Below are 25,913 nucleotides of genomic sequence, written 5' to 3' on the forward strand. Positions count from 1 at the left end.
TTCTAAGCATCACAATTCTTTCTTTAGACAAAATGTTACATGGAATTTCAATATATAAAATAGCAAAAGCCAAATTTCTGGAGTTGAGATGAGGAAGGGGTTCTGATCAATGGAAAGCATTAATAAGTACAGATGAGAAACCACTACACATTAGCACACAAGTGACTTTCTGGTCATTTTAATGACTCAGGCAACCAGGTGGGTTGATTGCCCTTCTGATGGTTGATTTTCGTGGAGTTTTAGTAGTGGATGGAAATAGAGAACTGATCAAGGTTATCCTACATTTCTATTCACTGTCAGGTTTTAGGGAATCATCTACATGAAATTTTAAGTTTTCATTTTTATATGACCATCACTCTCACTGTTGCTTAAAAAATTCCTCTTTTCCCCAGAGGGGAAAGATGAAGGCCACATAAAAAACTTGGATGTTTTTGGCTTTTCCAGTTATCACAGCGTAAGGAACCATGAGCAGCAAAGTCTCCTGCAACACATGCTATGAAGCAGTGGGGAAAGTCCTGCCTGGGAACCAGCATAAGTGCCTGCAGTGTCTGGAGATGGTGGCGCTTCAGGTCAGCTTGTAGGCCTATGACTCTCAGAAGGACAAACACTTCTTGGGCACCATCAGGCTTAAGTCCACTCCCCGCCCCAAATACTCCATGTGTGTCCTGCGGGACCAGCAGCACTGTGAAGAAGCCAAGGTTGTGGATATCCCCCACATGGCGCTCAGGAAACTCAACAAGAATAAGGAACTGGTCAAGAAGCTGGCCAAGAAGTATGATGCCTTTTTGGCTTCCGAGTCTCTGATCAAGCAGATCCCATGAATCCTAGGCCCAGGCCTGAACAAGCCTGGCAAGTTCCCTTCCTTGCTGACCCACAGTGAGAACATGGTGGCCAAAGTTGATGAAGTGAAGTCCACCATCCAGTTCCAGATGAAGAAGGTGCTGTGTCTGGCAGTGACTGTTGGCCACCTGACGATGACAGATGATGAGGTTGTGTACAATATCGTCTCAGCTCTCAACTTCCTGGTGTCCTCGCTCAAGAAAAATTGCCAGAATGTCAGGGCCTTGTGCCTGAAGAGCACCTGTACTAAAGCACAGCTTAATAAACCATACTCCACTATCAAAAAAAAAAAAAAAAGGAAAAACTTGGATGTTTTTGGATCAGTTGATGCTGAGGTTTTCATTCTCAACAATGTCCTACTCACACATTTTTGGGTTTCCCATCCTATAGCAGCTGGTTTGATTCATTTATTTATTTTAAAATTCAATTTGTGATACAGTTAGAAGAGACTGTCAGCAAGGGAGAGTCAAATGGAAAGTTTATTTTTTTTTCTCCAAAGGGTAAATGGTGGACAAGTAGGGGACTGCTGGCATGGGGCTTATTGGATTTATTTGGTTTATTTTTTCCTAAAATCCTTCCCTCTAAGAGGACAAAGTTCTTCTTTTCTCTTTTAAGTGCAAAGCCCAAAGTGAGAAAAATTTGAAATTTGATTTAAATTTTTTTGATTCGGAACAGACTAAAGAAAACACTGAGGCTGACTGAATTTTCTTTAATTTAAATGAGAGAGATTGGAATTCCCACGAGAGGACTGATTGTTGAAATTCATATTTATTTTTTTAAATCTGTCATTGGGGATATGCTGATTTTGAAGGATAAAACAGAGAGTAAGGAGCTCCAGAAATATGTGTGAGACTGGGCCATGAAAGGATGAGAAAGAGCTGAAGCCAGTGATAGCCGATAGCCCCACCAACACACTGAGACTGGCTCGTGAAGCCACCTGCAAATCCCGTCTCAACTATTGCCCTGTTAGGCTTTATATTTCCTCCGTTAGAAATATTTCATGATTTGAGTATGAGTTATACAAAAACAAAAAAGAAACAGTAAGACCCCTAAACCAAAAAAACAATTAAGGAAAATTCTTGCAGTTGAAAATGCTTAGCAAACTGGAATAAACAAAGGAAAATGATGTCTTTGTTGTAGGATTTCCCTGGACCTGTAATATTCTCATGTGCATTTTGAATCTCCAAGAAGAGCTATAGGATTAGCCATGTAAGAAGTCTTAACTTCAAATGAGAGGAAAATTTTACCCATTTACCTCCCATTAACATCTTAGGAGGCTGACCTCAAAATAAAAAAAAAAATGCTTTGATGAAAGCATTGAAAAATTACTGTTAAAATGCAAATCATAACAGGGACATGATAATATTTGAAAGCATTATTAACCAACTTCACTCCTCAGTTTAGTTTGTCAAATTAACTGCAAGTGCCTTGTAAAACTCTTGTGGGAAGGACATTGGACTGAATTAAAGCGTGACAGGGGACAGATGATATCAATAATCTATCCAGAAGGCCAGGAAGACATAGTAGATAGACCAAAGTGACAACATTTCTGAATTTTAAATAATTATCAGCTTCAATCTCTGTAGCATACATCAGTAGAGAACCATATAAGAGAAAAGAGACATTCAATTTATTTAAACACAAGAACCACACACATCAGATTCTAGCATTTCTATATTAACTTAAAACATAAAACAAATAAATGATTGCCAGCAACAAATGGAATGTTTAAAGTTTTCTCTGGATGCAAATTTGTTTTTTGTTGTATGGAGAACTGACATTGAAACTCAACGTTTAGCTGGTTTATGTTGACACTACCAGTGGCACCAAACCTATTTCCTTTCATTTCCTTTTCATTTTTTTAAAAGGCTTTTTTTGTTTTTTGGCTGCATCATGAGGCATATCAGATCTTAGTCTCATGCCTCTTGAAGTGGAAGCATGGAGTCCTAACCACTAGACCATCACTGAATTCTCTCCTTTCCTTTCTTTATGTTCATTTAAGTGAGATTTCCGTCTCTCCTCCAAGTGAATCTACCTGATTGGATTCTGGCCAGTGCAATGTGGGCAGAAGTGATAAACTCTGCCTCTAGTCTTGGCATACACAGAAAGTCTTGCATGATCCTCATTTTCTGAACCCTCCTATCTGCTAGGTATGTGCTACCAAGGCAACAAGAAGGCAGAGTCATGTGATTATAGCAACCTGGGTTCCTGAATCACCATCTGGAGGACAGTCACACAAGCATTCATACTGGATTTTGTATAGGTTAGAATTAAAGTTTTATTTTGTTAGGTCACACAGATTGCTAGAGTCGGACATGATTGAGCATGCATGTACCCACTGAGATTTTGATTTTGTTTTGGTAGCACGTTTCACCTTAATTGCCCTGGCCAACACAAATTCAGGGAATAAGGGCATGTTTACTTGTGAAAGCTGAATCTAGAGTAAGTTACTGGTCATAGCTCATTCTTTTCATAGTGACTGTACCAACATGTACTTTGTGCTACTCCTGCCTCATTCCATGGAAATTGCTTTAAAATCAGATTATTATGTAAGATTAGCTTTAAAGTGTTCCAGTTTTTTAATATCCCCCACTGGTATCCTGCTCTTGTCTCCCATCTGCTGCATTAACAGTGACCACTCTGGACTAAAGTGCTCCAATTCCACCGTGGTGTGTTTTGGGTCATATACAGCATATGTGGCTGTAGAAGTCACTTTCCCCAGCCATGAAGTGTGAAACCACACCTCAGAGGATGCAGACCAACCCAGGCAGAGGACCCAACGAGGATCTGCTGACCTGGTAACCTTTCTCGTATTTACACACATTGGCCCTAACCCCAGCACAGCACAGCTGGCTGAAACAGTCCTCAAGACTTTAGGAACTCCTCCCAAGAGAATTTCATGAAAGTATGAACCAGTCAGAAAACGAAGATGAAATTAATGTAAACCTTGCTTAGGAATTAAATAAATTTTCTGGAACAGGAACTTCAACAAGTGTGATAGGAATCACTCTCTAAATAGTCAGAGTGAAGAGGTTAAGGAATATTTGTAATGCAGATTTACATCTGGTGAAAGTCTCATTTGATAAGAATATATGTATTTGCTCGAGTCTAAGTGTGAATGGCTCCTTTTGGAGAGTAGATACTATGGCTCTTACCCAGAGGAACTCATAAATCCATGTCCCTTTTTATAGCCAAAGACGAATTTCAATTGACAAGTCAGCTATTTTGAAGTCTGTAAGATGTCATCCTATAAACAGGGATAGATCTAGGTTTTGTGAGTCTGGAAGGTTATACAGATTTTAAGACCTTCTTTCAAAAGTGAACACAATTTAGATATGGAGGTAAATATTTATTTTGAGTGGGAAATGAAGTCTCAGTGAGTTACAGATTTTAAAGCTGACTGCCATAAAAGTCATGGTGTGATGCATGTGTACTTTGTCGTGTCTGACTCTTTGTGACCCCGTGGGCTCCTCTGTCCTTGGAATTTTCCTAGCAAGAATACTGGAGCAGGTTGCTGTTTCCTTCTCCAGGGGATCTTCCTTACTCAGGTATCAAACTCATATCTGGTGTCTCCTGCAGTGGTAGGCAGGTTCTTATCTGGTGAGCCACCAGATAAGCCCAGAGAAGTCACAAAATCCAGCAACATTATAGGTCTATTAGTAGACTTGCTAACTTACTTCTATAGCACTTTTTCTTACATTTTTAGTTGCATACTCTGGTCATCTTGTTTTGTGATAATGTATGTAATATTTTCTGTATAGAAAATAAAAAGATAACTCAGTCTTTTTTTTTAGCAAATTTAGTATGAATGGTTTAGAAGCTCCTTTGGCCTCACACTTTTTTTAATTAGCAATTTTATGTGAATTATTAAGATTATTAAATTTAGGAAAAATTCTCTATCAATATTCCTTTTATACATGATCTGTTATGATTGAAAAAACTTTTTCATAGACTAAGTTCTAGCCCCCTGATTTTGAAACTTGCTTCTTGCCACTGCACACTGTCCACATTTTTCTGGTACCAATGTCATATCATGACATGACCTCTGGTTCTACACCTTTGTATCATGTGCTGGGTAAGTTAACACAACAGATATTAGGAATATTCCTGAAAGCTGTTTCTGCATTGGGATGACTGGAATAATTTGATTACACATGGAAGTAATGGCAAACCAAATAAATATATTTCAACAAACCCTAACTACATGTATCTTGTAAGTCAACATTCTTTGAGCTACATATTAAAAATACCAAGAGTAGTATTGCCTTTTGACTTTAGTGAGCCAGGCTGCCACACACGATGCTGTGCCTCAGGGGACCCTGTGCTTTTCAGTGCCTTCCTCCAAATTGCCCAATTTCTCTGAGGACTAGCTGGGACCGGCAGTGTCAAATGGATGGTCTCTATGGGTCATATGGGTCATCTGTATGGACCTTGGCCCTCCTTTCAACTATTGGGATGCTCTCTGACCTTCTGCCTCATGAATGGGGTTGACCAGATGCCCTAATGATCTATGCACCTTAGATTTAGAGTGTCTTTGTGGATGAATTACACACATTAGTAAGGGCAGCATTTCCTTCATGAAAACTTGTGATACTGGGCCACCAAAATAGTGCTAAGAGACTGATTTGAAGTGACTTTCACTCACGTCTGAAGAGTTTGGCGCTCTGAGCTAATGACAGTCCACTCTCAACCCTTAAACCTCAGCTATGGAGGAAGATCTATATATTGGCTCTCAGCAGACCTTGTTATAACTTTCCTAAATATATCTGACATAGGACCTTGACTTTTCTATACATTTTAATAAATTGTTTATATAAATAGAGGCCCAACAGAAATATTTTGTCTGGGTCCCTGCATATCCAGTAAGAAGGCATGCTGCAGTCACTTCTGCACAACCTAACAAAAGAAAAGCAAAATGTGAAAGAGGGGACATTTGATGGAAAGAGATGACAGTCTAAACTGATTGAGGAAATAGTTTTTTTTTGTTTATTTTATAAAAACATATGGCCATTGAATATCATGTGATGTGTGGAGCCCATGCGAGTGAGGGGCTTGCAGTAGTAAATAATTCTACTTCTGCTAATGGACTTGATTTTGCAAAATGGTAGTATTCTCTTAGACTATTAATGATACCCCATAAAGACAATGAATTTAGAGTTTGTTTAAAGTGTAAATAATTTAAAGAACTGTTGCTTTTGCATAATCCTCTCTGCTGCGTCCTATTCCAAACCCTGCAGAAAGTGTCTTTTTTTTCCCCCACACAACTGACCTTAATAACAAATACAGTGGAATTTGATTAATTCATCTTATATGTCCATAATTAATGTAAAAGGGCCTACACTCTCTCAACTCATTTCTCAGAAAATATCTAATAATGAAGTTCAAATGCAGTTTAATATGACCTAAATTTAAGAAATATAATGGCTGGAGAATTACTTTGAAAAGTTAGAAGTGCTATGCAAATGCAAAGTATCCTCATTAGTACTACTATTATTAGTGAAGTATCTATAAGCTAACATTCAGTTATTTGCTGCGCTAGAAAATTTAAAAGTAAAATGGTCTCTTGACATCTATCTCTCTGGGCTCCTTGAGAGACCATATTGGTCTTTTTATCTTTAGTGTCTCTTGCACCTAACTGTGTTCTAGTACTTAGTGGGCACTTATAAGTATTTGTTGAATAAATGAATAAATAATTTCCAGTTGTATGTTTAGGTTACTTTATTTTTTTCAGATTTTATGTTAGAAATTAGCAGTTCTTTAAATACTAAATTTTACTCATACAAAGTATCTTTAAGGAAAAATTTCCAGAGGTTAAATTTCTAGATCATAGACTTCACACATTTTTTAAAAGCTTTTGATATATGTTGCCAAATGGCCTTCCAGGAATGTTTGTTCATTTAACAATTATTTATTAAGAGCTGATTAAGGTCCAGGAACTGTTATAAGTGTTGGGGATACAATAATAAATAAGACACCCAGTCTTCATTGAGCTTATAGATTAATCAAGAAGAAAGATGATAAAAGGTAACTGAATAAATAAATATATGATGTAATTTCAAGTAGTGATGAGAGCTATGAAGAAAAATAGAGACACGAGGCAAATTTTGGCAAATTTTTGTTACTGTTTTCAAACACTCACTTAACTCTTCAGTTTACTGGGATGACTATGAGAAAGGAGATGAGAAGAGGGAAGTGCTGGAGAAAGGGAAAATAAAGATAAAGTAAGGGGTTGACATATACTATCTTTGAATTGAAGGCTAATTCCTAGGGGACCCAAAAGAATTCTAAGGCCAGCCAGTCAACTGAGGGCCTGTGGTCTCAAGCAATAAATGAAATTTTGCCCAAGTATTTTTCACAGTTGGGTGCTGTAGGTCAATGACACCTCATGTGGTTATTTTTCAGCTGCCTAAAATATAACTGGACTAGATATACTCAGTCATGTGGGCCCAGTCACCTGTGAAGTAGGGACTATGATGGTAAGTTGTGAGATTGATAATAGCTTTGACATCAAATATATCACATACTCCACCACTCAGAAGCAACTAACCTGCTAGAATGGTATAATGACCAACCAAACATTTTAATTAAATTTTCAGTGAGGAGACAACACTCTGGGTTTCTATCTCACAGGGTAAAATCAGTGATGAGTATATGGTGCTCTTTGTCCCCAAGCCAAAAGGATAGAAGCAGGAATGGTTCTTCAATTTTTTTTTTTTTTTAATATATAAACTTCTTGCAGAATTTTTACTTTTTGTTTCCAGAATGTTTAGGTCTGCAGTCTTGATGGCCTTGGTCCTCAAGGGAAACATCCACAAGGGGATATGTTGGTTTCGCTGAATTGGAAGGTGAGATTGGTCATTTTGGTGAAAAATGGGGCATCCTATTGGCTGCGGAAATTGATCCCAACTACCAAGGGAAAGTGAGCTGCTTCTATATGATGGAGGCAGGGAGTAACAGACTCGAATCCAAAGTCTTGGGCACTTTTAGTCTTTCCATGTTCTCTAGTAAAAGTCAAGGGAAAACCATAGCAACCAAAACAAAAGTGAGACCACTGAGAATCAGGCCCCCTAGGAAGGAGGGTCTGGGTCACTCTACCAACTAAAGAACCCCAACCATCTGTGGTTCTGGCTAAGGGCAAAGGAGTGGGGAAAGGGTAATGAAAGGAGGAAGCAAGAGTAAAGTCAGTGTTTGAGAACAAGAAGACAAACTTACCAAACTCTCTTTAATTTTTCTTCATAGCTTTCATTACTACCTGAAATTATATATTTATTTGGTTACCTTTTATTATCTATCTTCTTGATTAATTTATAAGCTCCATGAGGACTGGATGTCTGATTTTATTATGCTATTGCCAATACCTGTATAATCTTGTGCTCAGTTTCAGAAATGAGGATTGTAGTATATCTTCCAGGTTCTTGGGGTACACACATCATTTGGGAAGTGTCCTGTCTTCTCTGAGAGAGCCTCTCCTCTCTCAAGCTTCTAACTCCTTCTAATCAACCTCTTCCCTTTTTTCCCAAACCTGGGGGTGGTGGCTGCTCTCTCTCTGGTTTCTTAGTCTTCAAGAATTATTTTAACATCATAATTCATTACGTTAAATCATCTTTTGTGAAAAATCTAGTGTGGTTTCTGTTTTCCACATGGGATCCTGACTGTTATATAAGCTGTACATCTCATCCATGGCCATGCGGTTTGCTTGGCCTCCCATGGGCAGGCATATTTCTCTGTCTGTCCATATGATTTGTGTTGGCCAATGGAGTGTGATTAGATGTGATATGTGCCACATCTGATAAGGCAGATACTTTTAAAATACTACACTTTTAATTTTGAGATGGGTGTAGGTTTATATGCATTTGTAAGAAATAATGCAGAGTGACCCCATGGTCTTTTTATCGTTTCCCCCCAATGGTAACATCTTGCAAAGTATCATATAATACACAACCAAGACATTGGCATTGATAAAATCCAGCACTCTTACTCAGATTTCTCTAGTTTGGAGTAGAAACTTTTACAATGAGCATGAGTTTTAGCTATTCTCCCCCTCTGTCATGTGAACGACGGTGGACCAGATCCACAGATCTGAGCAGAAGCACAGCTACTCTGCAGCCAGCCAGGAACAGGCACCCATACGAGCAAGGGAAATCTTTAGTTGTAAGAACTGGGAATTTGAGGTTTGTGTTATCTTAGCCTGACTGCTTAGTAAAGAGAGAGATGAAAGAGGGAATTTATTCTAGATAGAAGGGTTAGAAATACCTTCATAGCAGAAGGGACATTTGAACAGGGACCTGCCTGGAGTGAGGATGCCACTCAGGGAAATGGCTGGGGATGATCATTCACACCGAGGTGGCAGAGGTATGAAACCCCTCGATGGAATAAGTACACATATCAGAGAAAGAAGAGAGCTAGCATGATGGGCGGAGGATGCAATGAGCAAGGATAAGGATGGGCAGAGAGACAGAGGGGCTCATATCATCTAGTCCATGGTCAAATAATGGATTTTATTTTCAATGCCCTTTTGATAATTTTCAGAGCTTCATGTTAATATCATGGATAGTTCTATTAAGGATGTCTTCCTCACACAAAGTTGAAATCTGCCTCTTAGCCACATTTTCCCTTTTACACTATTTCTGTCTTTTGTTTTTTGTACAGAGTGCCTTCTCCTGTGACCAGCTTCACATATTTGAGAATGGTAATGATGCCTTCACAAGTCTCTTTACTTGAGTTAAACAGTTCTGTCTAGCTAAATTAGGTGACTTTGTGTTTCATGTAGTTTTTTTTAAACAGAACATTTTAGACTTAATTCTGTTAATTGATTATTCAGATAATAATTATTTCAGTGATTCATAAGGTGAGAATATCTAGAATCTTAGAGATACCCCATGTACCTATGGGAGTGTATCATTTATGTATGTCTCATTCACTGCATAATTCTGAAGATATATCTCCAAGACTGGTATTTGTCAGTGGTTGTTTGACTGACTTAATATGAATTTCCTATTTAATGAAGAAATGGAAGGGAGAAAAGTGTTATAAGCCAAAGAAGGCAGTCCTCTAACACAGTGACAGCTACGTACATGTTAGTGTATAGACAAAACACTTGGGGATCTCGTTAAAATTCAGATTCTTAATCAGTAGTTCTGTGGCAGGACCCCAGTTACTAGACTTTAGTGGATGCTGCTATTGTGTGGACCATTCTTCTGAGCAGCAAGGTTCTAAAGAACTCACCTCAGTAGAGAATTACTCTACCTGCCAAGGCAGGTGTAGTCACACCAGTCCATTGGCTGTTTAATATAAGCAGAGCTCTTCAATCATTTCATGGTGTTCCCAGATGTCAGCAGAACCATATAGGACATGTCAGAAAAATCATCTTTAAGCCATTTCTAGACTTCAAGGACAGAGACTTTAAAGAAAGCAATTGGTTCTCAAATTGCTGTTGCTCAATTTCCTGTGTAACTGCAGGAGTGTCTCCATGGGACAGTGATGTGACTGATGGTAAGAGACCAGTAGACAGAGTTATAGAATATAATGTATCTTTAATGGCAAAGGATAAGGAAACTGAAGCTTGTTACAAAAGCGGGAGACAATAAGGTACGTTCCCAGATGAAGGCATCTCAGGTCTCTTAGTCTCCATAGGAAAATAGATTAGCTGCTGATACCACCTGCATGGAGTTAGAGTTCTTGCATTGGTGACAACCTCCCATTTTCCATTGTTGGAGTGCAGGTGTATTCTCATGAACTTTGTTAATGGTATTGAAATAACCTACCTGTGTGCCAGCTCATGGTACAAACACAACGTGAGAAACTTTCTGAGGGTCCTCTGTAAGACCAGCGAAACCAAAGATAAGTTTCTCAGGTGTGGCATCTCTTAGCATACTCACACATTAGATCTGCCCAAGGTTCATTCCTGCCTTTAACATGAGGGAAAGTATGGGTAGCTCATAGGATATGGTGAAAAATATCTTCCCCTAAGATAGGAAAAGACAGCAAAGTCAGTGCCTTATGTTTCCCCTTTATTCCCTTATAAACAACCAATATGGCAACTGCTGTAAATTAATTATGATTTACCAGAAAAATTCTGGTATATAGAAATATTTCCTTAGGAATGGTTTTCCTCTGAATGTTAATTAAATTGAATGAATTCATAAGATCATAGATTGGCAGAACTAGAGGTTAACCTAGAGATGTTCTAATTCATAAAGTTTATGATGAAAAACATTATGGCTTATGATTATTCTGAAGAAAGAATATAAAAATTCATCTCTCTGTAGGCTTCACCTATAGCCATTTCTAAGCCAAAGAATATTCAAACTACTGCACAATTGCACTCATTTCACACACTAGTAAAGTAATGCTTAAAATTCGCCAAGCCAGGCTCCAGCAATACATGAACTGTGAACTTCCAGATGTTCAAACTGGTTTTAGAAAAGGCAGAGGAACCAGAGATCAAATTGCCAACATCCATTGGATCATGGAAAAAGCAAGAGAGTTCCAGAAAAACATCTATTTCTGCTTTATTGACTATGCCAAAGCCTTTGACTGTGTGGATCACAATAAACTGTGGACAATTCTGAAAGAGATGGGAATACCAGACCACCTGACTTGCCTCTTGAGAAACCTGTATGCAGGTCAGGAAGCAACAATTAGGACTAGACATAAAACAACAGACTGGTTCCAAATAGGACAAGGAGTATGTCAAGGCTGTATATTGTCACCCTGCTTATTTAACTTATATGCAGAGTACATCATGAGAAACGCTGGGCTGGAAGAAACACAAGCTGGAATCAAGATTGCTGGGAGAAATCTCAATAACCTCAGATATGCAGATGACACCACCCTTTTGGTAGAAAGTGAAGAACTAAAGAACCTCTTAATGAAAGTGAAAGAGGAGAGTGAAAAAGTTGGCTTAAAGCTCAACATTCAGAAAACGAAGATCATAGCATCCAGTCCCATCATTTCATGGCAAATAGATGGGGAAACAGTGGAAATAGTGGCTGACTTTATTTTTCTGGGCTCCAAAATCACTGCAGATGGTGATTGCAGCCATGAAATTAAAAGATGCTTACTCCTTGGAAGGAAAGTTATGACCAACCTAGATAGCATATTAAAAAGCAGAGACATTACTTTACCAACAAAGGTTCATCTAGTCAAGGCTATGGTTTTTATAGTAGTCATGTATGGATGTGAGAGTTGGACTATAAAGAAAGCTGAGCGCCGAAGAATTGATACTTTTGAACTGTGGTGTTGGAGAAAACTCTTGAGAGTCCCTTGGACTTCAAGGAGATCCAACAAGTCCGTCCTAAAGGAGAACAGTCCTGGGTGTTCATTGGAGGGACTGATGTTGAAGCTGAAACTCCAATACTTTGGCCACCTGATATGAAGAGGTGATTCATTTGAGAAGACCCTGATACTGGAAAGATTGAAGGCAGGAGGAGAAGGGGATGACAGAGAATGAGATGGTTGGATAGCATCACCAACTCAATGGACGGGGTTTGTGTGGACTCTGGGAGTTGGTGATGGACAGGGATGCCTGGCATGCTGCAGTTCACGTGGTCGCAAAGAGTCGGACACGACTGAGCAACTGAACTGAACTGAACTGAACTGAAGCCAACATACTGTAGTAGACTAACTGATTAACTCTTGAGATATTTTTCCATACCAGATGACTCTCAGTTTATGTCGCTATTTGGTGGTTGTTTCTGGTCTAGAATTGGATATGAGTCCTAAGTTGGTCTGGTTAGCCTGGAATGGAAGATCATATTATAATGAATGTTGAGAGCCAGGTTTTCTGCCTCTTCTCTTTTTACAAATACAAACTAGGACAACCTGTATCCACAAAGGAACCTGTCTTATGGTGAAACCAACAATGCGTATGGCAGAACAGATAGATCAAAAGAACTTAGGTCCTTTTGAATTAAAAACATTGATCACTGATTATCCCACCCTTAGCAAACATTCTGCTTCTGAACTTCCAGTGTTTTTCTTCATTATTTAGCCAAGTTGTAGTTAAGTTTTCAGAAACTATAGGGGTTATTGCAAGGCCTCTGGAACTAGACTCCGTTCAGTTTAGTCGCTCATGTGTATCTGACTGTTTGCAACCCCATGGACTGCAGCATACCAGGCTTCCCTGTTGATCATCAACTCCTGGAGCTTGTTCAAACTCATGTCCATTGAGTCAGTGATGCCATCCAACCATCTTTCATCCTCTGTCATCCCCTTCTCCTCCTGTCTTCATTCTTTCCCAACATCAAGGTCTTTTCTAATGAGTCAGTTCTTTTTGTCAGGTGGCCAAAGTATTGGAGTTTCAGCTTCAGCATCAGTCCTTCCAGTGAATATTCAGGACTGATTTCCTTTAGGATTGACTGGTTGGATCTCCCTGTAGTCCAAGGAACTGTCAAGAGTCTCCTTCAACACCACAGTTCAAAAACATCAGTTCTTCAGTGCTTAGCATTCTTTATGGTCCAACACTCACATCCATACATGACTACTGGAAAAATCATAGCTTTGGCTACACAGACTTTTGTCAGTAAAGTGAGGTCTCTACTTTTTAATATGCTGTCTACATTTGGCATAGCTTGTCTTCCAAGGAGTAAATATCTTTTGATTTCATGGCTGCAGTCACCATCTGCAGTGATTTTGGAGCCCAAGTAAATAAAGTCTCTCACTGTTTCTATTGTTTCCCCATCTATTTGCCATCAAGTGATGGAACCAGATACCATTATTTTAATTTTTTGAATGTTGAGTTTCAAGCCAGCTTTTTTCACTCTCCTCTTTCATTTTCATAAAGAGGCTCTTCAGGTTCTCTTCTCTTTCTGCCATAAGGGTGGTGTCATTTGCATATCTGAGATTATTGATATTCCTCCCAGCAATCTTGATTCCAGCTTGTGCTTCATCCAGTCTGGCATTTCTCATGATATACTCTGCATTTAAGTTAAAAAAGAAAGTTGACAATATACATCGGACATACTCCTTCCCCAATTTGGAACCAGTCTGTTGTTCCATGTTTGGTTCTAACTGTTGCTTCTTGACCTGGATACGGGTTTCTCAGGAGGCACTTAAGGTGGTCTGGTGTTCCCATCTGTTGAAGAATTTTCCACAGTTTGTAATGGTCTACACAGTCCAAGGCTTTAGCATAGCAAATGAAGCAGAAGTAGATATTTCTAGATGGGACTAGACTGCCTGGGTCTGAATCCTGACTTTGTAACCATATAGTCATGTAGTCTTGGGGAAGTTACTTAGAAAACTCATGCCTCAGTTTTCTTGTTTATAAAATGGAGGTGTAAACAGTACCCAGTGTCCTAGGGTTACTCTGAGATTAACTGAGTTAATACATGTAAAGTATTTGGAACAGGGCCTGGCTAATGCATAAACTCAAAAGTATTTATTATTAACACTATTACTGCTATTACTACTAATATTTGCTGATAACAATCTAAAACTTTTCATCTATTTACTCATTCATTGGTTAAGTATATATTGAGTGACCACAGTATACACAGTTTTGGATCGAGTTGAGATTTGGATACATGCTTATGGCCACAAGGTCAGCTTTTAAACGTCCTTCCTTCCCTTCTTCCTCCCTCCCTTCCATCCTTTCTTCTCCTCCTTCTCATTTTCTTCTTCTTCCTCTTCCTCTTCCTCCTTGTTTTCTTTTCTCTTTCTTCTCTCATTCTCTGTTCCTTCACTTTGGGATTATGAAGTTGAAATAATTTTTTTTTGGCAATCAATATATGAAAACATTGTAGGAAACTTATGGCTTATTTTAGCTTTTGTTTATTTTCCAGAAGTATGTTTTTTGTTTTTCTGGGCCAGATGGTGTTTTCCTAGTCTGGATTGATAAAGACTTAGCCAATGTGCGTGTGCTGTTCTGTGTGTTAAATCACTTCAGTCGTGTCCTACTCTTTGTGACCCTATGCACCGTAACCCGCCAGGCTCCTCTGTTCATGGGGTTCTTCAGGCAGTAATACTGGAGCGGGTTGCTGTGCCCTCCTCCAGGGGTATTCTCAACCCAGGGATCAAACTGGAGTCTCCTCCATCTCCTGCATTGGCAGATGGGTTCTTTACCACTAGCGCCAGCTGGGAAGCCCTTAGCTAATGTGATTCACTCCCAAATTGATCATTTGAAAATGCATTACTTACCATCTAGAACACTTTGGATATGAAATGAGTAGGTAAAACTTCAAGAATGAAAAGGCAGACAGCCTGGGAGCAGAGAACCTTTAAAGGCACAGCACAGGGAATTTTGCCTTTTGTGCTGATTTAATGTGGTACAAATGAAGATAAGCTCGCTGTCCTTTCTTCTCAGTCTATCGGTAGGTGTTCTTACTTCAAAATGTATTAGTGCATCCTAGTAGAGTCCCGCCAAGCATGGTGGTTTTGTGGATCTGTGGCATCATCAAAGGGTTTACTCTGGGAGTCTAGTGAATGACTCTCTTAGATGAAGCAGAGAAGCTCCATGAAGTGGGGCTCCTAGAATTTTGGACATAAAACTCATTCCTCCAGGAAATTAAAACATTTTAACAAAAGTGGTGCTAGGTAGCTTACCTTCAGTTCCTATCAGATGTCATGCCAAATTTCCCTAGATTTAGAGAAAATAATTTGAGTTTGTAAAGAAACTTCCTCTGGATTCCCATAGGAAATGTGGAAAGTCATTCTTGGACTGAGATCTTTTGGCTGTAGGTGTGTTTCTTTTTAAGGACTGTGGCGAAGCCATATGAGTCCAGCATACATGGCTTATACACCCTCTGCCTCCGTGAATAAGCTGTTTGAACTAAATTTTATCATACTGTAGCAGTACGAAAATGTTATTTTGAGTGTGGGAAAGTTCTGAGTTGGAATCTGGAAGTCACGAACTCCTAAATTCAGTATTATTCATTATTCCTAGATGTCTGCTTATAGGTACTAAAGTAGCCGTGGCAAAGGTAGGTGCTGCAGTGTTTGAATTTCTCCTTTATTTCTTGTGGTGCTGAAGCAACGGGAACAACTATTGGGAGTCTAAATGAGATACCGTATGTCACAGTGGCTGGTACTGTGGAACTTGAACTCGATAGTAAGAATCAACAAATCCTCACTTTTTGATTTTCATGTATCATGGAATTTCCTGTCTTGGAATATAAAAATCTCAGATGTAATTTTCTTGCATTTCGTGCCAGAGAAATCTTCTCAATGAAAATTCCTTTTTCTCTTTTGTCCTTGCTGGGGAACACATGTTATTGTTGTTCAATAGCTGAGTTATGCCTGACTCTTTGTGAACCTGTGGACTATATCCTACCAGCTTCTTCAGTCCATGGGGTTCTCCCAGAAAGAATACTGGAGTGGGTTGCCATTTCCTTCAGCCGGGGATCTTCCTGGACCAGGGATCAGATCCGCATCTCCTGCATTGGCAGGTGGATTCTTTACCCCTGAGCCACCAAGGAAGCCCACAAATTCTCCGTTTCTCACCTTACATGAAAATGACTGAAGTTGACTTCTGGGCTTCACAGGTGGCACTAGTGGTAAAGAACCTGCCTGTTAAGAGACATGAGCTCTGTACCTGGGTTGGGAAGATCCCCTGGAGAAGGGGAGAAGGCAATGGCACCCCAGTACAGTACTCTTGCCTGGAAAATCCCATGGATGGAGGGGCCTGGTGGGCTGCAGTCCATGGGGTCACTAAGTGTCGGACACAACTGAGCGACTTCACTTTCACTTTTCACTGTTATGCATTGGAGAAGGAAATGGCAATCCACTCCAGTGTACTTGCCTGGAGAATCCCAGAGATGGGGGAGCCTGATGGGCTGCCATCTATGGGGTCACATAGAGTCGCACATGACTGAAGCACCTTAGCAGCAGCAGCAGCCTGGAGAAGGAAACAGAACTGACTCCAGTATTCTTGCCTGGAGAATCCCAAGGACAGAGGAAACTGGCAGGCTACAGTCCATAGGGTCGCAGAGTTGGACATGGCCGAAGTGACTTAGCATGCTTGCACCCATAAAAATGAAGTTGACCTCCAGGAAAACATGTAACTGTTGTGGTTCTTTACTCCCTGATATTTTTTGGAAGCACAGATAATGTTTAGAACTACTAATATTTTTTGCTGCTGATGTTTCTTTGCCTGTGAATACCTTGAAGACTTTAAAAATGGCTTGGAGGAATCAGGGAACAATGCTGCAACTGATTAAATAATTCAGTTGAGAGGAGACCAAGTTTAGTATCTTTTATTCACATTCTGGAGATGAAAGAAAACATAAAATAATATTTTATGTGACTAGTGCTTCCTATTTCTCCCTCATTGTGCTAAGCTTATAATATATAATATTTCATTCATGCTTCAAATGACTAAATGAGTTTTACTATTATTAACTCTCATTACTACCATTATTATTAACATTTTAGAGATGAGGGAATTGAGATCTTGTGAGACTATGTGACTCACCCAACTCTCACAGCTAATAAATGCTAGAGCCAGAATTTTCAAAACCTATGATATTCTTAAGCAGTATGACATATTGCTCCCCATTGCAGACACAATTGGTAATTTCTCTACCCAGTGTAAAAATCACTAAGGAAATCCACACATATAGCACTTTTCCTTTGTTATATTACTTGAGGCTTGTTATTATTATTATTTTTCAGTAACTTAAACAAACAGAAAAAGGAATCTTTAGTACACCTGTCTCCAATGAGGATGTGAAAAATTAATAATGTTTACATTACTAGGTCAATCTGTTTTGAAATTTTCAGTCTGCCTGATAAGTGTTTTTGAGATATACTTGGTCTCACCCTGTTAAAAGTAACTCTAAGTCAAGTCAGTGTTTCAATCATATAATCAGCACATTTTATCTGCAGATAAAATGAACAGTTAAAACACAGCTGAAGCTGAAGCTCTAAAACTTTGGCTACCTGAGGCAAAGAGCCGAATAATTGGAAAAGACTGATGTTGGGAAAGATTGAGGGCAAGAGGAGAAGGGGAAGACAAAGGATGAGATGGCTGGATGGCATCACTGATTCAATGGACATGAGTTTGAGTGAACTCCAGGAGATGGTGAAGGTCAGGGAAGCTGGGAATGCTGCAGTTCATCAGTTTGCAAAGAGTCAGACACATCTTAGAAACTGGACAACAACAAAGCATAGCAGAGAAGAGTTGAAATGGAGTTGAGGAGAGTAGTTATATCTTTGAATTTGTTATAGGGATGTATATGTATGTAGGGGGGTGTAAGAAAGTATTACATAATGATGGAAAAGAAGAACATTTAAATCAGAACTGAGTTTGTATCATGACTACTACTGACTCACAAGGATGTGGGCATGTACCCTAACTTCCCTGCCTTCATGTCTCTGTTTAGAAAGACAATAACTAGTAATAACTAGATTGGATTATTCTGAGTGCTAGAGAAGATGCCAAAGGCATGGTGGCTAAGACTGGGCAATTGGGCTGAATCTATAATGATGAAATCTGTACTTAGACATTTTTAATAATATCATGGGGATATAAATGATAGCTCTTCTTCTTGAAAGACCCTGTCTAGTCATTGGATTAACTTTGTTTATTTCTGTACTGAGATAAATCAAATATAAAATAGGTAAAAGATGGCCTTGGTTGCTATTGTTGTTCAGTCACTTAGTCATGTCTGACTCTTTATGACCCCATGGACTGTAGCATGCCTGGCTTCTCTGTCTTTTATTATCTTCCAGAATTTGCTCATACTCATGCTCATTGAGTCCGTGATGCCATCCAACCATCTTGTCCTCTGTCTCCCCTCCTTCTGCTATCAGTCTTTCCCAGCTTCAGGATATTTTACAATCAGTCAGCTCCTTGCATCAGGTGGCCAAAGTATTGGAGCATTGACTTCAACATTAGTCCTTCCAAAGAATATTCGGGGTTGATTTATTTTAGGATTGATTGGTTTGATCTCCTTGCTGTCCAAGTTACTCTCAAGAGTTATCTCCAGCACCACAGTTTGAAAGAATCAATCCTTTGGCACTAAGACTTCTTTATGGTCCAACTCTCACATCCAAACATGACTGCTGGAAAAACCATAGATTTGACTAGATGGACCTTTGTTGGCAAAGTGATGTCTGTGCTTTATAGTGATCTGTCTAGTTTTTTCATAGCTTTTCTTCCAAGGAGCAAGCATCTTTAATTTCATGGCTGCAATCACCATCTACAGTGATTTTGGACCTTAAGAAAATGCAGTCTGCCATTGTTTCCATTTTTTTCCCATTTATTTGCCAAGAAGAGATAGGACTGGATGTCATGATCTTCAGTTCAATTCCGTTGCTCAGTTGTGTCCAACTCTTTGCAGCCCCATGGATTTTCCTGACCATCACCAACTCTCAGAGCTTGCTCAAATTCATGTTGGAGTCAGTGATGCCATCCAACCATCTCATCCTCTTCTGTCATCCCCTTCTCCTCTTGCCTTCATTCTTTCTCAGTATCAGGGTCTTTTCCAGAGTCAGTTCTTTGCATCAGGTGGCCCAAGTATTGGAGTTTCAGCTTCAGCATCAGTCCTTCCAAAGAATATTCAAGTTGATTTCCTATAGGATGGATTGGTTGGATCTCCCTGAAGTCCAACGGACTCAAGAGTCTCCTCCAATACCACAGTTCAAAAGCATAAATTCTTTGGTGCTCAGCTTTCTTTATAGTCCAACTCTCATATCCATACATAACAACTGGAAAAATCATAGCTTTGACTAGATGGACTTTTGCTGGCAAAGTAATGTCTCTGCTTTTTAATATGCTGTCTAGGTTGGTCATAGCTTTTCTTCCAAGGAGCAAGCATCCTTTAATTTCATGGCTGCAGTCTCCATCTGCAGTGATTTTGGAGCCCAGAAAAATAAAGTCTCTTACTGTTTCCATTGTTTCCCCATTTATTTGCCGTGAAGTGATGGAGCCAGATGCCATGATCTTAGTTTCCTGAATGTTGAGTTTTAAGCCAACTTTTTCACTCTCCTCTTTTACTTTCATCAGGAGGCTTTTTAGTTCTTCACTTTCTGCCATAAGGGTGGTGTCATCTGCATATCTGAGGTGATTGATATTTCTCCTGGCAATCTTGATTCCAGCTTATGCTTCATACAGCCTGGCATTTCGCATGATGTACTCTGCATATAAGTTAAATAAGCAGGGTGACAGTATACAGCCTTGATATACTCCTTTTCCTATTTGGAACCAGTCTGTTGTTCCATGTCCAGTTCTAACTGTTGCTTCCTGACCTGCATATAGGTTTCTCAAGAGGCAGGTCAGGTGGTCTGGTATGCCCATCTCTTTCAGAATTGTCCACAGTTTATTGTGATGCACACAGTCAAAGGCTTTGGCATAGGCAATAAAGCAGAAATAGATGCTTTTCTAGGACTTTCTTCATTTTTCGATGATCCATCAGATGTTGGCAATTTGATTTCTGGTTCCTCTGCCTTTTCTAAATCCAGCTTGAACATCTTGAAGTTCATGGTTCACGTACTTTTGAAACCTGGCTTGGAGGATTTGGAGCATTATTTTGTTAGCATGTGAGATGAGTGCAATTGTACCGTAGTTTGAACATTCTTTGGCATTGCCTTTCTTTGGGATTGAAATGAAAACTGACGTTTTCCATTCCTTGGGCCACTGCTGCGTTTTTAAAATTTGCTGGCATATTGAGTGCAGCACTTTCAGAACATCATCTTTTACAATTTGAAATAGCTCAACTGGAATTCCATCACTTCCACTAACTTTGTTTGTAGTGATGCTTTCTAAGGCCCACTTGACTTCACATTCCATGATGTCTGGCTCTAGGTGATTGATCACACCATCATGATTATCTGGGTCATGAAGATCCTTTTTGTATAGCTCTTCTGTGTATTCTTGCCACCTCTTCTTAATACCTTCTGCTTCTGTTAGGTAAATACAATTCTGTCCTTTATTGTGCCCATCTTTGCATGGAATGTTCCCTGGGTATCTCCAATTTTCTTGAAGAGATCTCTAGTCTTTCCCATTCTACTGTTTTCCTCTATTTCTTTGCACTGATCACTGAGTAAGGCTTTCTTATCTCTCCTTGCTAGTCTTTGGAACTCTGCATTCAAATGGGTATATTTTTCCTTTTCTCCTTTACCTTTAGCTTCTCTTCTTTTCTCAGCTATTTGTAAGGCCTCCTCAGACAACCATTTGGCCTTTTTTCATTTCTTTTTCTTGGGTAAGTTCTTAATCCCTGCCTCCTTACAATGTCACAAACCTGCATCCATAGTTCTTCAGGCACTCTGTCTGTCAGATCTAAACCCTTGAACCTATATGTCACTTCCACTGCATAATCATAAGGGATTTGATTTAGATCAGAAATAGATGGGGAAACAGTGGAAACAGTGTCAGACTTTATTTTTCAGGGCTGTAAAATCACTGTAGATGGTGACCGCAGCCATGAAATTAAAAGACGCTTACTGCTTGAAAGGAAAGTTATGACCAACCTAGATAGCATATTCAAAAGCAGAGACATTACTTTGCCAACAAAGGTCTGTCTAGTCAAGGCTATGGTTTTTCCCGTGGTCATGTATGGATGTGAGAGTTGGATTGTGAAGAAGGCTAAGTGCCAAAGAATTGATGCTTTGAACTGTGGTGTTGCAGAAAACTCTTGAGAGTCCCTTGGACTGCAAGGAGATCCAACCACTCCATTCTGAAGGAGATCAGCCCTGGGATTTCTTTGGAAGGAACGATGCTGAAGCTGAAGCTCCAGTACTTTGGCCACCTCATGCGAAGAGTTGACTCATTGGAAAAGATTCTGATGCTGGGAGGGGTTGGGGGCAGGAGGAGAAGGGGAGACAGAGGATGAGATAGCTGCATGGCATCACTGACTCGATGGACGTGAGTCTGAGTTAACTCTGGGAGTTGGGGATGGACAGGGAGGTCTGGCATGCTGCGATTCATGGGGTCTCAAAGAGTCGGACATGACTGAGCGACTTAACTGAACTGATATCCAAATGATCTAGTGGTTTTTCCTACTTTCTTCAATATAGGTCTGAATTTGGCAATAAGGAGTTCATGATCTGAGCCACAGTCAGCTCCTGGTCTTGTTTTTGCTGACTGTATAGAGCTTCCCCATCTTTGCCTGCAAAGAATATAATCAGTATTGACCATCTGCTGATGTCCATGTGTAGAGTCTTCTCTTGTGTTGTTGGAAGAGGTTGTTTGCTATGACCAGTGTGTTCTCTTGGCAAAACTCTGTCAGCTTTTGAGATGCTCCATTTTGTACTTCAAGACCAAATTTGGCTGTTACTCCAGCTATCTCTTGATTTCCTACTTTTGCATTCCAGTCCCCTATAATGAAATCGACAACTTTTTTGGTTGTTAGTTCTAGAAGGTCTTGTAGGTCTTCATAGCACTGTTCAGCTTCAGCTTCTTCTGCATTACTGGTTGGGGCATAGACTTGGATTACTGTGATACTGAGTGGTTTTAGTTAGCCATGATCTTAGTTTTATGAATTTTGAGTTTTAAGCCAGGCTTTTCACTCTCTTCTTTCACCATCATCAAGAGGCACTTTAGTTCCTCTTTGCTTTCTACCTTTAGTGTGATATCATCTGCATATCTGAGGTTGTTGTTATTTCTCTTAGGAATCTTGATTCTAGCTTGTGCTTCATCCAGCCTGGCATTTTGCATTATGTATTCTGTATACAAGTCAAATAAGCAGGGTGACAATATATAACCTTGGCATACTGCTTTCCCAGTCTTGAACCAGTCTGTTTTCCCATGCCCAGTTCTAACTGTTGCTTCTTGACCTGCATATAGGTTTCTCAGGAGGCAGTTAAGGTGGTCTGATATTCCCATCTCTTTAAAATTTTCAACAAGTTGTTGTGATCCACACAGTCAAAGGCTTTGGCATGGTCAGTGAAGCAGAGGTAGATTGTAGTTGGTTGTATTAAGTTCATATCCCAGAAAATAATTCTTGGCTAGGCAGAATGCTTAACAACAACAAATACAACAATAATAATAAAGCCTAGGGTAATAAATTTTGGAAAGTGATAGTTCCTTCTTCAGATTTTGACTGAACACAATTTTCTCTGAGTAAGAAAGAGAGCTAGCTTTGCATGAGTTAAGAAGACGAGGTCAGGGAACTATGACTATGAAATTCTGTTTGCGTAATTCTCCATTCTGTTAGATGCTTACTGGGTGCTTGGTCATGATGGTAGACAGCTCGTCCCTTTGTATGTGAGACATCAGTGGTGAGAGAGGAGCCCCATGTGTCAGGGTTGATCAGGACTGGTCTGTTTCCTTTTCAAAAGTGGGAGCTAATGTTATTTTCTAAACTTTTTTCCCCTTAAAAATTAAACCAGAAGGTTACACCTCAGGAAATTGAGTTTTATTCATTCCAGAATAAAGAAAATTAGAAAACAAATCCTGCTGGGCTAAAAATATTTCATTAATTCAACAAGAGGTGAATTCCCTTAACTCGGAGAACTTAAATTGTATTCCAGCATTGAGAGACCAGTTTGTCGTCAGCGCACTCATATCCTTCATTCACAACCCAGTGGATTACTTTTGAGTCCATAAATTGAAATTTCAAACTTTTTAAATTAAATGAGATGCATGTGAAAGCACTCAGCATGATCTTGGGATAGAGCAGAGCAGATGAACTCTTAGTCTCTTTTATTTTCATTTCCCCTCTTCTTTGCTTCTAATCATGATTTAAAACTTTGATGTTAATATATAACTGTTTTCCAAGATGATGTTTTACAACAATACTTTGAACAAGCATGGAAGCAAAAACAACAGTCTCTCTGTGAGCTATTTTTGTAAACCCACAAGATGCCTTGGGTCATTTATAGCTTCCTGGTGAGTTCTTCTTAATTGGATTACAATGAGGCTTCATTTTTTTCAATCAACACCTTAGAGAGAAAATTATTTGTATCAATTTGTGACTTATTTTTCCTGCTTGTTTTGATAATCATGAGCTATTTACAATTTAAAAAGCTAAAAATTAAGTATCAGTTCAGTTCAGTTCAGTTCAGTCGCTCAGTCGTGTACAACACAGCAAAACCTACTTTTATTTCTCTTCTTTGGGAAGAATTTTACAAGATGTGTTTCTTTCATATGCATATTGTCAGGATATTTTTAGAATGGTATAATAGAAAATACTACTTAAAATTGGTAAATTTGTTCAAATCTCTTTTTTTTCTTTCCTTTCTTCCCTTCTGTCATTTTTCCTTTCTTCCTTTCACCTGGCTCACTGTATGCTTAGAACCTAATATAAAAAATAAAAAAAACACACATTAACTACCCTTAATATATTGGCAAAAAGAAGACAAGTTCCCAACATAGCAATGATTAAAGGATGAATGTATTGAAGGCCATAATGAAGAAATAGAGGAACTAATTGCTAAAGATTTAATGAGTGCTATTGTGTGCCAGACACATTATCTTGGGCATTAAATACATACAAATTGTAATTTATTTCTTTCAACAACCCTATGATGCAAGCATCTTTCCCTATGTTTTCTAGATAAGAAAACTGAGGTACAAAAATATTACCAAAAACATGTTCAGTATCACATTGTTAGTCAGTGGCAGACCTGGGATATAAATTCAGGTAGTGTTTACTACAAATATGCTCTTTCTATCACAATATGATGCCTCCTGTATTAGTTTCTTACTGCTGCTATAACAAATTGCCATACACTTAATGTTATAGGATAACACAGATTTATTTTCTTTTTTATTGAAGTATAGTTGATTTATAATATTATATATTAAGGGTATATAGCATAAAGATTCACAGTTTTTAAGATTATACTCTGTTTATAGTTGCTATAAACTATTGGTTATATTCCCCATGCTATATGATATATCCCTATAGCTGATGTATTTTATACATAATAGTCTGTATCTCTTAATCCCCTGCAAATTTAATATCTTACGCTTCTAAAAATTTGAAGTCTGAAAGGGGTCTCACTGGGCTAAAATCAAGGTGTCAGCAAAGCTGTGCTCCTTTGTGAAGGCTCAAGGGGAGAATTTGTTTTCTTGTCTTTTCCATTTTCCAGAGGTTGCCTGCAGTCCTTGGCTTGTGGGCCCCTTTCAGCTTCAAAGCCATCAGTGTTAAAACGCTTTTCTCATTTCATTGATCTGAGACAGCCTTTTCTTCCTTCTTCTTCCTCATTTAAAGACTCTTTAAAAAAAATTGTTTTCTGGCCAAATTGTGAATCATGTGGGATATTACTTCCCTGATCAGGGACTGAACCCACCACCTCCCCTGCATTAGAAGCACAGAATTGAGCCACTGGACCACCAGGGAAGTCCCTTAAAGACTCTTATGATTACACTGGGCCCACCTGATAATCCAGGATAATCTCCTTATTTTAAGGTCAGCTGATTAGCAACCTGTAATTTTATCTTCAACCTTAATTCCTCCTTGCCATGTAACATAACACATTCCCAGAACCTGGGGATTAGACTGTGAGTGTCTTCATACGGAGAGCATTACTCTGCCTACCACATCTCCTTCCCCAAAATAAGGGTACAGGAGAATTTAGAGGAAAGGGAGATGTTGGGGCTAGAAGCATGGGAAAGTTTCATGGAGAAAATGATATTGAGCTGAATCTTAAAAAACAGATGAAAGAGGATTCCTAAGGGATCACATAGGTAAAGGAAGCCATAGAAGCAAATACAGTATATGCAGGTATATACTGAGTTTGAAATACCAGCCAGGTGGATATTAATAAGCAGAGGAATAACTGATTTTTTCATTATCATCATGAGGTTTAAGTGTAGATAGGTAGGGCTTTGGGGAGTGAATGACATGATTTAGAAACTTGTACACTGCTGGTGGGGCTGTAAGATGATTCAGATCTTCTAGGGGGTAGTTCAGCAATGCATATTAAGAGCTTTGGACTTTTACCAGTTCTGTGACCCTCTAATTCCACATGGCTATTTATCATAACTGGAAAGTTATAGACAACCTAAATATGCTATAGAAGGAATTGTTAAAAACTTGTCATCAGTGCAAATGATGGCATATTGTACAGATATTTAGAAGTTATGTTTTAGGATAACATTTATTAATATGGACAAATGATCACCATATGTAGCATCCAAAGAAAGAGACTACACACAGAGTAGCGGCTCTCATTTGGAGAATAAGAATTCA

General features: G+C 39.1%; 1 pseudogene; it reads left to right on the forward strand.

Moving 5' to 3' along the window:
- The first annotated feature begins 464 nt into the window (after positions 1-464).
- LOC138076335 (large ribosomal subunit protein uL1-like) overlaps positions 465-25,913 on the forward strand; it is a 45,572-nt pseudogene continuing 20,123 nt past the window's right edge.

The sequence above is a fragment of the Capricornis sumatraensis genome, chromosome 3 (assembly GCF_032405125.1).
Source record: "Capricornis sumatraensis isolate serow.1 chromosome 3, serow.2, whole genome shotgun sequence".
In the NCBI taxonomy this organism is placed as follows: Eukaryota; Metazoa; Chordata; class Mammalia; order Artiodactyla; family Bovidae; genus Capricornis; species Capricornis sumatraensis.